The sequence below is a fragment of the Tachypleus tridentatus genome, chromosome 10, assembly GCF_004210375.1.
Source record: "Tachypleus tridentatus isolate NWPU-2018 chromosome 10, ASM421037v1, whole genome shotgun sequence".
In the NCBI taxonomy this organism is placed as follows: Eukaryota; Metazoa; Arthropoda; class Merostomata; order Xiphosura; family Limulidae; genus Tachypleus; species Tachypleus tridentatus.
This window is the reverse complement of record NC_134834.1, coordinates 44,579,255-44,593,448: the sequence shown is the minus strand read 5'-3', so window position 1 is coordinate 44,593,448 and position 14,194 is coordinate 44,579,255. Positions and strand designations below refer to the sequence as shown.

General features: G+C 32.3%; 1 long non-coding RNA gene across 3 annotated transcripts in view; it reads right to left on the bottom strand.

The window, feature by feature from the left end:
- LOC143229168 (uncharacterized) overlaps nucleotides 1–14,194 on the bottom strand; it is a 51,425-nt gene that overhangs the window by 20,708 nt on the left and 16,523 nt on the right. For all 3 annotated transcript variants that reach the window (XR_013015706.1, XR_013015708.1, XR_013015707.1), the window contains 4 exons: nucleotides 12,350–12,401; nucleotides 9,132–9,183; nucleotides 5,918–5,969; nucleotides 2,699–2,750 (listed from right to left, as the gene is read on the bottom strand). This is a non-coding gene — a long non-coding RNA (uncharacterized LOC143229168). The remainder of the gene's footprint in view (nucleotides 1–2,698; nucleotides 2,751–5,917; nucleotides 5,970–9,131; nucleotides 9,184–12,349; nucleotides 12,402–14,194) is intronic.

The window sequence follows — 14,194 nt, the reverse complement described above, 5'->3', positions numbered from 1 at the left end:
CTAAGATGTGAACTGGATTGCGTTTGTGAAACCTACTTACTATAAGTTAATATCCTTTACGTAAAATCCACCTGAATCATAGGAACCATTTCAATACATTTAGTTATGCTCGCAATAATGAATTTCTGTGCATAACAATTTAACCAAGGGAAGTATCTGTGCCCATAAGTTTTCAAATCCGTGTACAAACAACACAAGCGAGTACAAAATAAGCCAAACAATTCATGTTTTGGGTACTAGTTCACATCTTTCTTTGGAAAGAAAAACAGGCTAAAAATCATGAAGAAAACAATGTGTTTATAAAAAATAATTAAAATTCTTCCACCTATTTCTATACACTTTCTCTTGATTTATCCTGCTCTAAATAGTAGTCTCAGCACTGTAATAGAGAAAATCTAAAGAGACTGATCAACACTCCCGTGGAAATTCTGACACACTACTTCCTACATAAACTGTGCAATTAAAACACTAATACTTCTTCATTCTCCATTATTCGTGACTATAGAAAACTTCTAAATCAACTTTAGAAACAGCCACAACTTTCTCTTCATTTTAAGCCATAATTCCGAACACTATTCTTTCCTGAAGTCTCGTGTGCAAAGAAATAATTGTTGCAAATCCAAAGTCTCTCTTTCTCCCATTAATTCCTTATTTTAACATGTTGAAACTACAGAAATACAAGAATGCTTAACTATTTATCTCAACTTTATGTACAATTTATGATTGGACCAACGTCAAGTACAGTTTCCAAAACTTTGAACATTGTCTCACACGTTAAGTGAAATAGCACGCCTCACGTCATGTCGAGAACTAAATAAAATAGCTCTTTTATAGCAATTTGGCATCAAAACATAGTTTGTTAATTGAATTTTAACATCATGCATATTTTAAAATTCTTGAAATCAATCCTCAGTGTCCTTTCCTACGAGAACCGTTACAGTTGCTCCTGTGAGGCTTCCTATTTAAAAAATTCTCCGTGTATTATGGAATTTTGCATAAATTATTACCTGTAACGAAAATATTACCGAGTGAAATACTAATTTTTATAACCTTCAATCTTCTTTGGCGACCGAGTTATCAGCCAGAAGCAACTGTGGAGTGCTCCTGCCACATCCTCTCTTTCACAAATTTCCAGTCATTCTCGATGACATTTTAAAATCCATTTATTCAATCCAATATAAAGACATAAATGTAATCCATCAAAACATGTATAATGCTACATTGTTTTCAGGACAGAGTTTTTAAAATTTGTATTCAGTACGTAAGCAATGAAAACTATATAAAAGGCCTCTGGCCTTATATACGACGCCACTTGAATTATAGTTATCGGACATTCGTTGTTCTGTGCATGTTATCGTTGCGTGATCTCAGCTGCAGGACTTAAATTATTCTGAGTCCTAGTGCCAAAGTTATAAATACATTAAGCTTAAATCTCATCGAAAAAGGTGCTAAAATGTAAGAGGTGGCACTAAAATACTAAACTCCTAGTTTATCGTGTACATCGTATAATTTAGTGTTCAAAAAAGAAACTAAAATGTAAAATTCAACAACTTTACAGTTTCGATGGTGATGTAGCCAGAAAATTAACAAAATCTCTTCATTAACTATGCTAGTTAGAAGCTAGCTCCTGCATGACATTATTCTATAAAGTAACACAAACTAATAATTTTCCCAGCAGTTTGCAACTTGTACCATACATGGTGTCCATAAATTATTCAACCCACTATAGGCCCTTATTATGGGAGATATTTTAAAACGATTGGCGGGCAATTAATAACACAACAAGAAATTATTTTCTTTATTTTGCAGAACATCCACGCAAGACATGCTTCTTCTTAAAGTTTGGAACAAAACGACGTTCTGCGTGCTAACAGTGGAGCTCGAGCGGAAGTTTACCGAATTGTCGTAATTTACTTAGTTACAACAAAAATTTCTAGAGACGTGTTATTAATTGCCACAAACCATTTTAAGATAGCTCATACGATAGAGAATTTATAAACGCTATTAATGGGGTGAATAATTTATGGACATCCTGTAGGATTGTTAGTTGGACACACTTAAAAGGAAAATAAAAGAAGATAGAAACACACATGAAGTAATACAAACCTTTGGACATTGAAGATAAAGAACTGTACTTTTTGTAGTAATTAAATTTTCTATTTCTTTCATGCTGGTTAAATGTTAAGTTAAAAGACTAATTAATAATAAAGTTAGGTTAAGAAAACAACAGATAAAGAACAATTTAATGAGAAAAATATTCAATATTTCTGAAGGACGTTTTAAAGGTTACGTAAATAAAAAAGGTTTGGATGAACAATGGTAAGTTGAAATATTAACACAATAATCCCTTACACCAGTCGACACCCTCACTACACATATTCATTAGAGAAAAGCTTAATTGAAAAATTTGATTTTTCCCTACAAAGACTCGTAATATTCACTGAAAGCTTGCAAAATATTCTGAATACATACCATCGTGAAATTAACAGCATGGAAACACAAGAGGATTACAATCTCACGTACAAAAGCTTAACAACTGATTACTAAACTTCAAATCTACGTTATGCAGTAAAGGACGTTACATTTGTGGATGTTAAGCACAATTCTTCCTACAGATACAACACAAACTGTGAATACGGTTAACATCAGAAATTGTAAATAAACAGTCCCAAACTTTATTTACATGTTTATACTTTACCTGGAATCACGGATTTCTTGCATTTACAGGTAATAGGAGAGGCTCATCTTTCCTAGTGAAGAAAATATTGAACACGTTTACTCTCATGTTTTATTTACACTTCACTGCTATTTCCATCTCACAGAAACTCTCAGATCAATTAAACAGCCAAAATTGCGTTTTCATTTAAAATCAAACGGTAATTCCAAAAGTCATCTTCATCGAGTACAATTCTTTAAATTTTATTTACAAATAAAAACTACAATCAGAGGTTCCTTAATTAAAGTAACAGAAATTGGTCAAATGAACTAGGTCGATATTGACAAATGGCATGTTTATTCTACTTTTGTAGAGAGGCTGGATATTTATAGTTTCATGTATTAAGTAAGTGTATATATATTTCAACACATTACTCTATCAAGCAAAAGGAAAGAAACATGCATACATACAGTAGCAATGCTTTTAGGCTTGCACAGAAATAATACAAGAGGTACTTTCCCATATGTTATTTATATTAATAAACTGCTTTAACTATTGCTAAGATGTGAACTGGATTGCGTTTGTGAAACCTACTTACTATAAGTTAATATCCTTTACGTAAAATCCACCTGAATCATAGGAACCATTTCAATACATTTAGTTATGCTCGCAATAATGAATTTCTGTGCATAACAATTTAACCAAGGGAAGTATCTGTGCCCATAAGTTTTCAAATCCGTGTACAAACAACACAAGCGAGTATAAAATAAGCCAAACAATACATGTGATAGGGTACTAGTTCACATCTTTCTTTGGAAAGAAAAACAGGCTAAAAATCATGAAGAAAACAATGTGTTTATAAAAAATAATTAAAATTCTTCCACCTATTTCTATACACTTTTTCTCTTGATTTATCCTGCTCTAAATAGTAGTCTCAGCACTGTAATAGAGAAAATCTAAAGAGACTGATCAACACTCCCGTGGGAAATTCTGACACACTACTTCGTACATAAACTGTGCAATTAAAACACTAATACTTCTTCATTCTCCATTATTCGTGACTATAGAAAACTTCTAAATCAACTTTAGAAACAGCCACAACTTTCTCTTCATTTTAAGCCATAATTCCGAACACTATTCTTTCCTTAAGTCTTGTGTGCAAAGAAATAATTGTTGCAAATCCAAAGTCTCTCTTTCTCCCATTAATTCCTTATTTTAACATGTTGAAACTACAGAAATACAAGAATGCTTAACTATTTATCTCAACTTTATGTACAATTTATGATTGGACCAACGTCAAGTACAGTTTCCAAAACTTTGAACATTGTCTCACACGTTAAGTGAAATAGCACGCCTCACGTCATGTCGAGAACTAAATAAAATAGCTCTTTTATAGCAATTTGGCATCAAAACATAGTTTGTTAATTGAATTTTAACATCATGCATATTTTAAAATTCTTGAAATCAATCCTCAGTGTCCTTTCCTACGAGAACCGTTACAGTTGCTCCTGTGAGGCTTCCTATTTAAAAAATTCTCCGTGTATTATGGAATTTTGCATAAATTATTACCTGTAACGAAAATATTACCGAGTGAAATACTAATTTTTATAACCTTCAATCTTCTTTGGCGACCGAGTTATCAGCCAGAAGCAACTGTGGAGTGCTCCTGCCACATCCTCTCTTTCACAAATTTCCAGTCATTCTCGATGACATTTTAAAATCCATTTATTCAATCCAATATAAAGACATAAATGTAATCCATCAAAACATGTATAATGCTACATTGTTTTCAGGACAGAGTTTTTTAAAATTTGTATTCAGTACGTAAGCAATGAAAACTATATAAAAGGCCTCTGGCCTTATATACGACGCCACTTGAATTATAGTTATCGGACATTCGTTGTTCTGTGCATGTTATCGTTGCGTGATCTCAGCTGCAGGACTTAAATTATTCTGAGTCCTAGTGCCAAAGTTATAAATACATTAAGCTTAAATCTCATCGAAAAAGGTGCTAAAATGTAAGAGGTGGCACTAAAATACTAAACTCCTAGTTTATCGTGTACATCGTATAATTTAGTGTTCAAAAAAAGAAACTAAAATGTAAAATTCAACAACTTTACAGTTTCGATGGTGATGTAGCCAGAAAATTAACAAAATCTCTTCATTAACTATGCTAGTTAGAAGCTAGCTCCTGCATGACATTATTCTATAAAGTAACACAAACTAATAATTTTCCCAGCAGTTTGCAACTTGTACCATACATGGTGTCCATAAATTATTCAACCCACTATAGGCCCTTATTATGGGAGATATTTTAAAACGATTGGCGGGCAATTAATAACACAACAAGAAATTATTTTCTTTATTTTGCAGAACATCCACGCAAGACATGCTTCTTCTTAAAGTTTGGAACAAAACGACGTTCTGCGTGCTAACAGTGGAGCTCGAGCGGAAGTTTACCGAATTGTCGTAATTTACTTAGTTACAACAAAAATTTCTAGAGACGTGTTATTAATTGCCACAAACCATTTTAAGATAGCTCATACGATAGAGAATTTATAAACGCTATTAATGGGGTGAATAATTTATGGACATCCTGTAGGATTGTTAGTTGGACACACTTAAAAGGAAAATAAAAGAAGATAGAAACACACATGAAGTAATACAAACCTTTGGACATTGAAGATAAAGAACTGTACTTTTGTAGTAATTAAATTTTCTATTTCTTTCATGCTGGTTAAATGTTAAGTTAAAAGACTAATTAATAATAAAGTTAGGTTAAGAAAACAACAGATAAAGAACAATTTAATGAGAAAAATATTCAATATTTCTGAAGGACGTTTTAAAGGTTACGTAAATAAAAAAGGTTTGGATGAACAATGGTAAGTTGAAATATTAACACAATAATCCCTTACACCAGTCGACACCCTCACTACACATATTCATTAGAGAAAAGCTTAATTGAAAAATTTGATTTTTCCCTACAAAGACTCGTAATATTCACTGAAAGCTTGCAAAATATTCTGAATACATACCATCGTGAAATTAACAGCATGGAAACACAAGAGGATTACAATCTCACGTACAAAAGCTTAACAACTGATTACTAAACTTCAAATCTACGTTATGCAGTAAAGGACGTTACATTTGTGGATGTTAAGCACAATTCTTCCTACAGATACAACACAAACTGTGAATACGGTTAACATCAGAAATTGTAAATAAACAGTCCCAAACTTTATTTACATGTTTATACTTTACCTGGAATCACGGATTTCTTGCATTTACAGGTAATAGGAGAGGCTCATCTTTCCTAGTGAAGAAAATATTGAACACGTTTACTCTCATGTTTTATTTACACTTCACTGCTATTTCCATCTCACAGAAACTCTCAGATCAATTAAACAGCCAAAATTGCGTTTTCATTTAAAATCAAACGGTAATTCCAAAAGTCATCTTCATCGAGTACAATTCTTTAAATTTTATTTACAAATAAAACTACAATCAGAGGTTCCTTAATTAAAGTAACAGAAATTGGTCAAATGAACTAGGTCGATATTGACAAATGGCATGTTTATTCTACTTTTGTAGAGAGGCTGGATATTTATAGTTTCATGTATTAAGTAAGTGTATATATATTTCAACACATTACTCTATCAAGCAAAAGGAAAGAAACATGCATACATACAGTAGCAATGCTTTTTAGGCTTGCACAGAAATAATACAAGAGGTACTTTCCCATATGTTATTTATATTAATAAACTGCTTTAACTATTGCTAAGATGTGAACTGGATTGCGTTTGTGAAACCTACTTACTATAAGTTAATATCCTTTACGTAAAATCCACCTGAATCATAGGAACCATTTCAATACATTTAGTTATGCTCGCAATAATGAATTTCTGTGCATAACAATTTAACCAAGGGAAGTATCTGTGCCCATAAGTTTTCAAATCCGTGTACAAACAACACAAGCGAGTACAAAATAAGCCAAACAATTCATGTTTTGGGTACTAGTTCACATCTTTCTTTGGAAAGAAAAACAGGCTAAAATCATGAAGAAAACAATGTGTTTAAAAAAATAATTAAAATTCTTCCACCTATTTCTATACACTTTTTCTCTTGATTTATCCTGCTCTAAATAGTAGTCTCAGCACTGTAATAGAGAAAATCTAAAGAGACTGATCAACACTCCCGTGGGAAATTCTGACACACTACTTCCTACATAAACTGTGCAATTAAAACACTAATACCTCTTCATTCTCCATTATTCGTGACTATAGAAAACTTCTAAATCAACTTTAGAAACAGCCACAACTTTCTCTTCACTTTAAGCCATAATTCCGAACACTATTCTTTCCTTAAGTCTTGTGTGCAAAGAAATAATTGTTGCAAATCCAAAGTCTCTCTTTCTCCCATTAATTCCTTATTTTAACATGTTCAAACTACAGAAATACAAGAATGCTTAACTATTTATCTCAACTTTATGTACAATTTATGCTTGGACCAACGTCAAGCACAGTTTCCAAAACTTTGAACATTGTCTCACACGTTAAGTGAAAGAGCACGCCTCACGTCATGTCGAGAACTAAATAAAATAGCTCTTTTATAGCAATTTGGCATCAAAACATAGTTTGTTAATTGAATTTTAACATCATGCATATTTTAAAATTCTTGAAATCAATCCTCAGTGTCCTTTCCTACGAGAACCGTTACAGTTGCTCCTGTGAGGCTTCCTATTTAAAAAATTCTCCGTGTATTATGGAATTTTGCATAAATTATTACCTGTAACGAAAATATTACCGAGTGAAATACTAATTTTTATAACCTTCAATCTTCTTTGGCGACCGAGTTATCAGCCAGAAGCAACTGTGGAGTGCTCCTGCCACATCCTCTCTTTCACAAATTTCCAGTCATTCTCGATGACATTTTAAAATCCATTTATTCAATCCAATATAAAGACATAAATGTAATCCATCAAAACATGTATAATGCTACATTGTTTTCAGGACAGAGTTTTTAAAATTTGTATTCAGTACGTAAGCAATGAAAACTATATAAAAGGCCTCTGGCCTTATATACGACGCCACTTGAATTATAGTTATCGGACATTCGTTGTTCTGTGCATGTTATCGTTGCGTGATCTCAGCTGCAGGACTTAAATTATTCTGAGTCCTAGTGCCAAAGTTATAAATACATTAAGCTTAAATCTCATCGAAAAAGGTGCTAAAATGTAAGAGGTGGCACTAAAATACTAAACTCCTAGTTTATCGTGTACATCGTATAATTTAGTGTTCAAAAAAGAAACTAAAATGTAAAATTCAACAACTTTACAGTTTCGATGGTGATGTAGCCAGAAAATTAACAAAATCTCTTCATTAACTATGCTAGTTAGAAGCTAGCTCCTGCATGACATTATTCTATAAAGTAACACAAACTAATAATTTTCCCAGCAGTTTGCAACTTGTACCATACATGGTGTCCATAAATTATTCAACCCACTATAGGCCCTTATTATGGGAGATATTTTAAAACGATTGGCGGGCAATTAATAACACAACAAGAAATTATTTTCTTTATTTTGCAGAACATCCACGCAAGACATGCTTCTTCTTAAAGTTTGGAACAAAACGACGTTCTGCGTGCTAACAGTGGAGCTCGAGCGGAAGTTTACCGAATTGTCGTAATTTACTTAGTTACAACAAAATTTCTAGAGACGTGTTATTAATTGCCACAAACCATTTTAAGATAGCTCATACGATAGAGAATTTATAAACGCTATTAATGGGGTGAATAATTTATGGACATCCTGTAGGATTGTTAGTTGGACACACTTAAAAGGAAAATAAAAGAAGATAGAAACACACATGAAGTAATACAAACCTTTGGACATTGAAGATAAAGAACTGTACTTTTGTAGTAATTAAATTTTCTATTTCTTTCATGCTGGTTAAATGTTAAGTTAAAAGACTAATTAATAATAAAGTTAGGTTAAGAAAACAACAGATAAAGAACAATTTAATGAGAAAAATATTCAATATTTCTGAAGGACGTTTTAAAGGTTACGTAAATAAAAAAGGTTTGGATGAACAATGGTAAGTTGAAATATTAACACAATAATCCCTTACACCAGTCGACACCCTCACTACACATATTCATTAGAGAAAAGCTTAATTGAAAAATTTGATTTTTTCCCTACAAAGACTCGTAATATTCACTGAAAGCTTGCAAAATATTCTGAATACATACCATCGTGAAATTAACAGCATGGAAACACAAGAGGATTACAATCTCACGTACAAAAGCTTAACAACTGATTACTAAACTTCAAATCTACGTTATGCAGTAAAGGACGTTACATTTGTGGATGTTAAGCACAATTCTTCCTACAGATACAACACAAACTGTGAATACGGTTAACATCAGAAATTGTAAATAAACAGTCCCAAACTTTATTTACATGTTTATACTTTACCTGGAATCACGGATTTCTTGCATTTACAGGTAATAGGAGAGGCTCATCTTTCCTAGTGAAGAAAATATTGAACACGTTTACTCTCATGTTTTATTTACACTTCACTGCTATTTCCATCTCACAGAAACTCTCAGATCAATTAAACAGCCAAAATTGCGTTTTCATTTAAAATCAAACGGTAATTCCAAAAGTCATCTTCATCGAGTACAATTCTTTAAATTTTATTTACAAATAAAACTACAATCAGAGGTTCCTTAATTAAAGTAACAGAAATTGGTCAAATGAACTAGGTCGATATTGACAAATGGCATGTTTATTCTACTTTTGTAGAGAGGCTGGATATTTATAGTTTCATGTATTAAGTAAGTGTATATATATTTCAACACATTACTCTATCAAGCAAAAGGAAAGAAACATGCATACATACAGTAGCAATGCTTTTTAGGCTTGCACAGAAATAATACAAGAGGTACTTTCCCATATGTTATTTATATTAATAAACTGCTTTAACTATTGCTAAGATGTGAACTGGATTGCGTTTGTGAAACCTACTTACTATAAGTTAATATCCTTTACGTAAAATCCACCTGAATCATAGGAACCATTTCAATACATTTAGTTATGCTCGCAATAATGAATTTCTGTGCATAACAATTTAACCAAGGGAAGTATCTGTGCCCATAAGTTTTCAAATCCGTGTACAAACAACACAAGCGAGTACAAAATAAGCCAAACAATTCATGTTTTGGGTACTAGTTCACATCTTTCTTTGGAAAGAAAAACAGGCTAAAAATCATGAAGAAAACAATGTGTTTAAAAAAAATAATTAAAATTCTTCCACCTATTTCTATACACTTTTTCTCTTGATTTATCCTGCTCTAAATAGTAGTCTCAGCACTGTAATAGAGAAAATCTAAAGAGACTGATCAACACTCCCGTGGGAAATTCTGACACACTACTTCCTACATAAACTGTGCAATTAAAACACTAATACCTCTTCATTCTCCATTATTCGTGACTATAGAAAACTTCTAAATCAACTTTAGAAACAGCCACAACTTTCTCTTCATTTTAAGCCATAATTCCGAACACTATTCTTTCCTTAAGTCTTGTGTGCAAAGAAATAATTGTTGCAAATCCAAAGTCTCTCTTTCTCCCATTAATTCCTTATTTTAACATGTTGAAACTACAGAAATACAAGAATGCTTAACTATTTATCTCAACTTTATGTACAATTTATGATTGGACCAACGTCAAGTACAGTTTCCAAAACTTTGAACATTGTCTCACACGTTAAGTGAAAGAGCACGCCTCACGTCATGTCGAGAACTAAATAAAATAGCTCTTTTATAGCAATTTGGCATCAAAACATAGTTTGTTAATTGAATTTTAACATCATGCATATTTTAAAATTCTTGAAATCAATCCTCAGTGTCCTTTCCTACGAGAACCGTTACAGTTGCTCCTGTGAGGCTTCCTATTTAAAAAATTCTCCGTGTATTATGGAATTTTGCATAAATTATTACCTGTAACGAAAATATTACCGAGTGAAATACTAATTTTTATAACCTTCAATCTTCTTTGGCGACCGAGTTATCAGCCAGAAGCAACTGTGGAGTGCTCCTGCCACATCCTCTCTTTCACAAATTTCCAGTCATTCTCGATGACATTTTAAAATCCATTTATTCAATCCAATATAAAGACATAAATGTAATCCATCAAAACATGTATAATGCTACATTGTTTTCAGGACAGAGTTTTTAAAATTTGTATTCAGTACGTAAGCAATGAAAACTATATAAAAGGCCTCTGGCCTTATATACGACGCCACTTGAATTATAGTTATCGGACATTCGTTGTTCTGTGCATGTTATCGTTGCGTGATCTCAGCTGCAGGACTTAAATTATTCTGAGTCCTAGTGCCAAAGTTATAAATACATTAAGCTTAAATCTCATCGAAAAAGGTGCTAAAATGTAAGAGGTGGCACTAAAATACTAAACTCCTAGTTTATCGTGTACATCGTATAATTTAGTGTTCAAAAAAAGAAACTAAAATGTAAAATTCAACAACTTTACAGTTTCGATGGTGATGTAGCCAGAAAATTAACAAAATCTCTTCATTAACTATGCTAGTTAGAAGCTAGCTCCTGCATGACATTATTCTATAAAGTAACACAAACTAATAATTTTCCCAGCAGTTTGCAACTTGTACCATACATGGTGTCCATAAATTATTCAACCCACTATAGGCCCTTATTATGGGAGATATTTTAAAACGATTGGCGGGCAATTAATAACACAACAAGAAATTATTTTCTTTATTTTGCAGAACATCCACGCAAGACATGCTTCTTCTTAAAGTTTGGAACAAAACGACGTTCTGCGTGCTAACAGTGGAGCTCGAGCGGAAGTTTACCGAATTGTCGTAATTTACTTAGTTACAACAAAAATTTCTAGAGACGTGTTATTAATTGCCACAAACCATTTTAAGATAGCTCATACGATAGAGAATTTATAAACGCTATTAATGGGGTGAATAATTTATGGACATCCTGTAGGATTGTTAGTTGGACACACTTAAAAGGAAAATAAAAGAAGATAGAAACACACATGAAGTAATACAAACCTTTGGACATTGAAGATAAAGAACTGTACTTTTGTAGTAATTAAATTTTCTATTTCTTTCATGCTGGTTAAATGTTAAGTTAAAAGACTAATTAATAATAAAGTTAGGTTAAGAAAACAACAGATAAAGAACAATTTAATGAGAAAAATATTCAATATTTCTGAAGGACGTTTTAAAGGTTACGTAAATAAAAAAGGTTTGGATGAACAATGGTAAGTTGAAATATTAACACAATAATCCCTTACACCAGTCGACACCCTCACTACACATATTCATTAGAGAAAAGCTTAATTGAAAAATTTGATTTTTTCCCTACAAAGACTCGTAATATTCACTGAAAGCTTGCAAAATATTCTGAATACATACCATCGTGAAATTAACAGCATGGAAACACAAGAGGATTACAATCTCACGTACAAAAGCTTAACAACTGATTACTAAACTTCAAATCTACGTTATGCAGTAAAGGACGTTACATTTGTGGATGTTAAGCACAATTCTTCCTACAGATACAACACAAACTGTGAATACGGTTAACATCAGAAATTGTAAATAAACAGTCCCAAACTTTATTTACATGTTTATACTTTACCTGGAATCACGGATTTCTTGCATTTACAGGTAATAGGAGAGGCTCATCTTTCCTAGTGAAGAAAATATTGAACACGTTTACTCTCATGTTTTATTTACACTTCACTGCTATTTCCATCTCACAGAAACTCTCAGATCAATTAAACAGCCAAAATTGCGTTTTCATTTAAAATCAAACGGTAATTCCAAAAGTCATCTTCATCGAGTACAATTCTTTAAATTTTATTTACAAATAAAACTACAATCAGAGGTTCCTTAATTAAAGTAACAGAAATTGGTCAAATGAACTAGGTCGATATTGACAAATGGCATGTTTATTCTACTTTTGTAGAGAGGCTGGATATTTATAGTTTCATGTATTAAGTAAGTGTATATATATTTCAACACATTACTCTATCAAGCAAAAGGAAAGAAACATGCGTACATACAGTAGCAATGCTTTTTAGGCTTGCACAGAAATAATACAAGAGGTACTTTCCCATATGTTATTTATATTAATAAACTGCTTTAACTATTGCTAAGATGTGAACTGGATTGCGTTTGTGAAACCTACTTACTATAAGTTAATATCCTTTACGTAAAATCCACCTGAATCATAGGAACCATTTCAATACATTTGGTTATGCTCGCAATAATGAATTTCTGTGCATAACAATTTAACCAAGGGAAGTATCTGTGCCCATAAGTTTTCAAATCCGTGTACAAACAACACAAGCGAGTACAAAATAAGCCAAACAATTCATGTTTTGGGTACTAGTTCACATCTTTCTTTGGAAAGAAAAACAGGCTAAAAATCATGAAGAAAACAATGTGTTTAAAAAAAATAATTAAAATTCTTCCACCTATTTCTATACACTTTTTCTCTTGATTTATCCTGCTCTAAATAGTAGTCTCAGCACTGTAATAGAGAAAATCTAAAGAGACTGATCAACACTCCCGTGGTAAATTCTGACACACTACTTCGTACATAAACTGTGCAATTAAAACACTAATACTTCTTCATTCTCCATTATTCGTGACTATAGAAAACTTCTAAATCAACTTTAGAAACAGCCACAACTTTCTCTTCATTTTAAGCCATAATTCCGAACACTATTCTTTCCTTAAGTCTTGTGTGCAAAGAAATAATTGTTGCAAATCCAAAGTCTCTCTTTCTCCCATTAATTCCTTATTTTAACATGTTCAAACTACAGAAATACAAGAATGCTTAACTATTTATCTCAACTTTATGTACAATTTATGCTTGGACCAACGTCAAGCACAGTTTCCAAAACTTTGAACATTGTCTCACACGTTAAGTGAAAGAGCACGCCTCACGTCATGTCGAGAACTAAATAAAATAGCTCTTTATAGCAATTTGGCATCAAAACATAGTTTGTTAATTGAATTTTAACATCATGCATATTTTAAAATTCTTGAAATCAATCCTCAGTGTCCTTTCCTACGAGAACCGTTACAGTTGCTCCTGTGAGGCTTCCTATTTAAAAAATTCTCCGTGTATTATGGAATTTTGCATAAATTATTACCTGTAACGAAAATATTACCGAGTGAAATACTAATTTTATAACCTTCAATCTTCTTTGGCGACCGAGTTATCAGCCAGAAGCAACTGTGGAGTGCTCCTGCCACATCCTCTCTTTCACAAATTTCCAGTCATTCTCGATGACATTTTAAAATCCATTTATTCAATCCAATATAAAGACATAAATGTAATCCATCAAAACATGTATAATGCTACATTGTTTTCAGGACAGAGTTTTAAAATTTGTATTCAGTACGTAAGCAATGAAAACTATATAAAAGGCCTCTGGCCTTATATACGACGCCACTTGAATTATAGTTATCG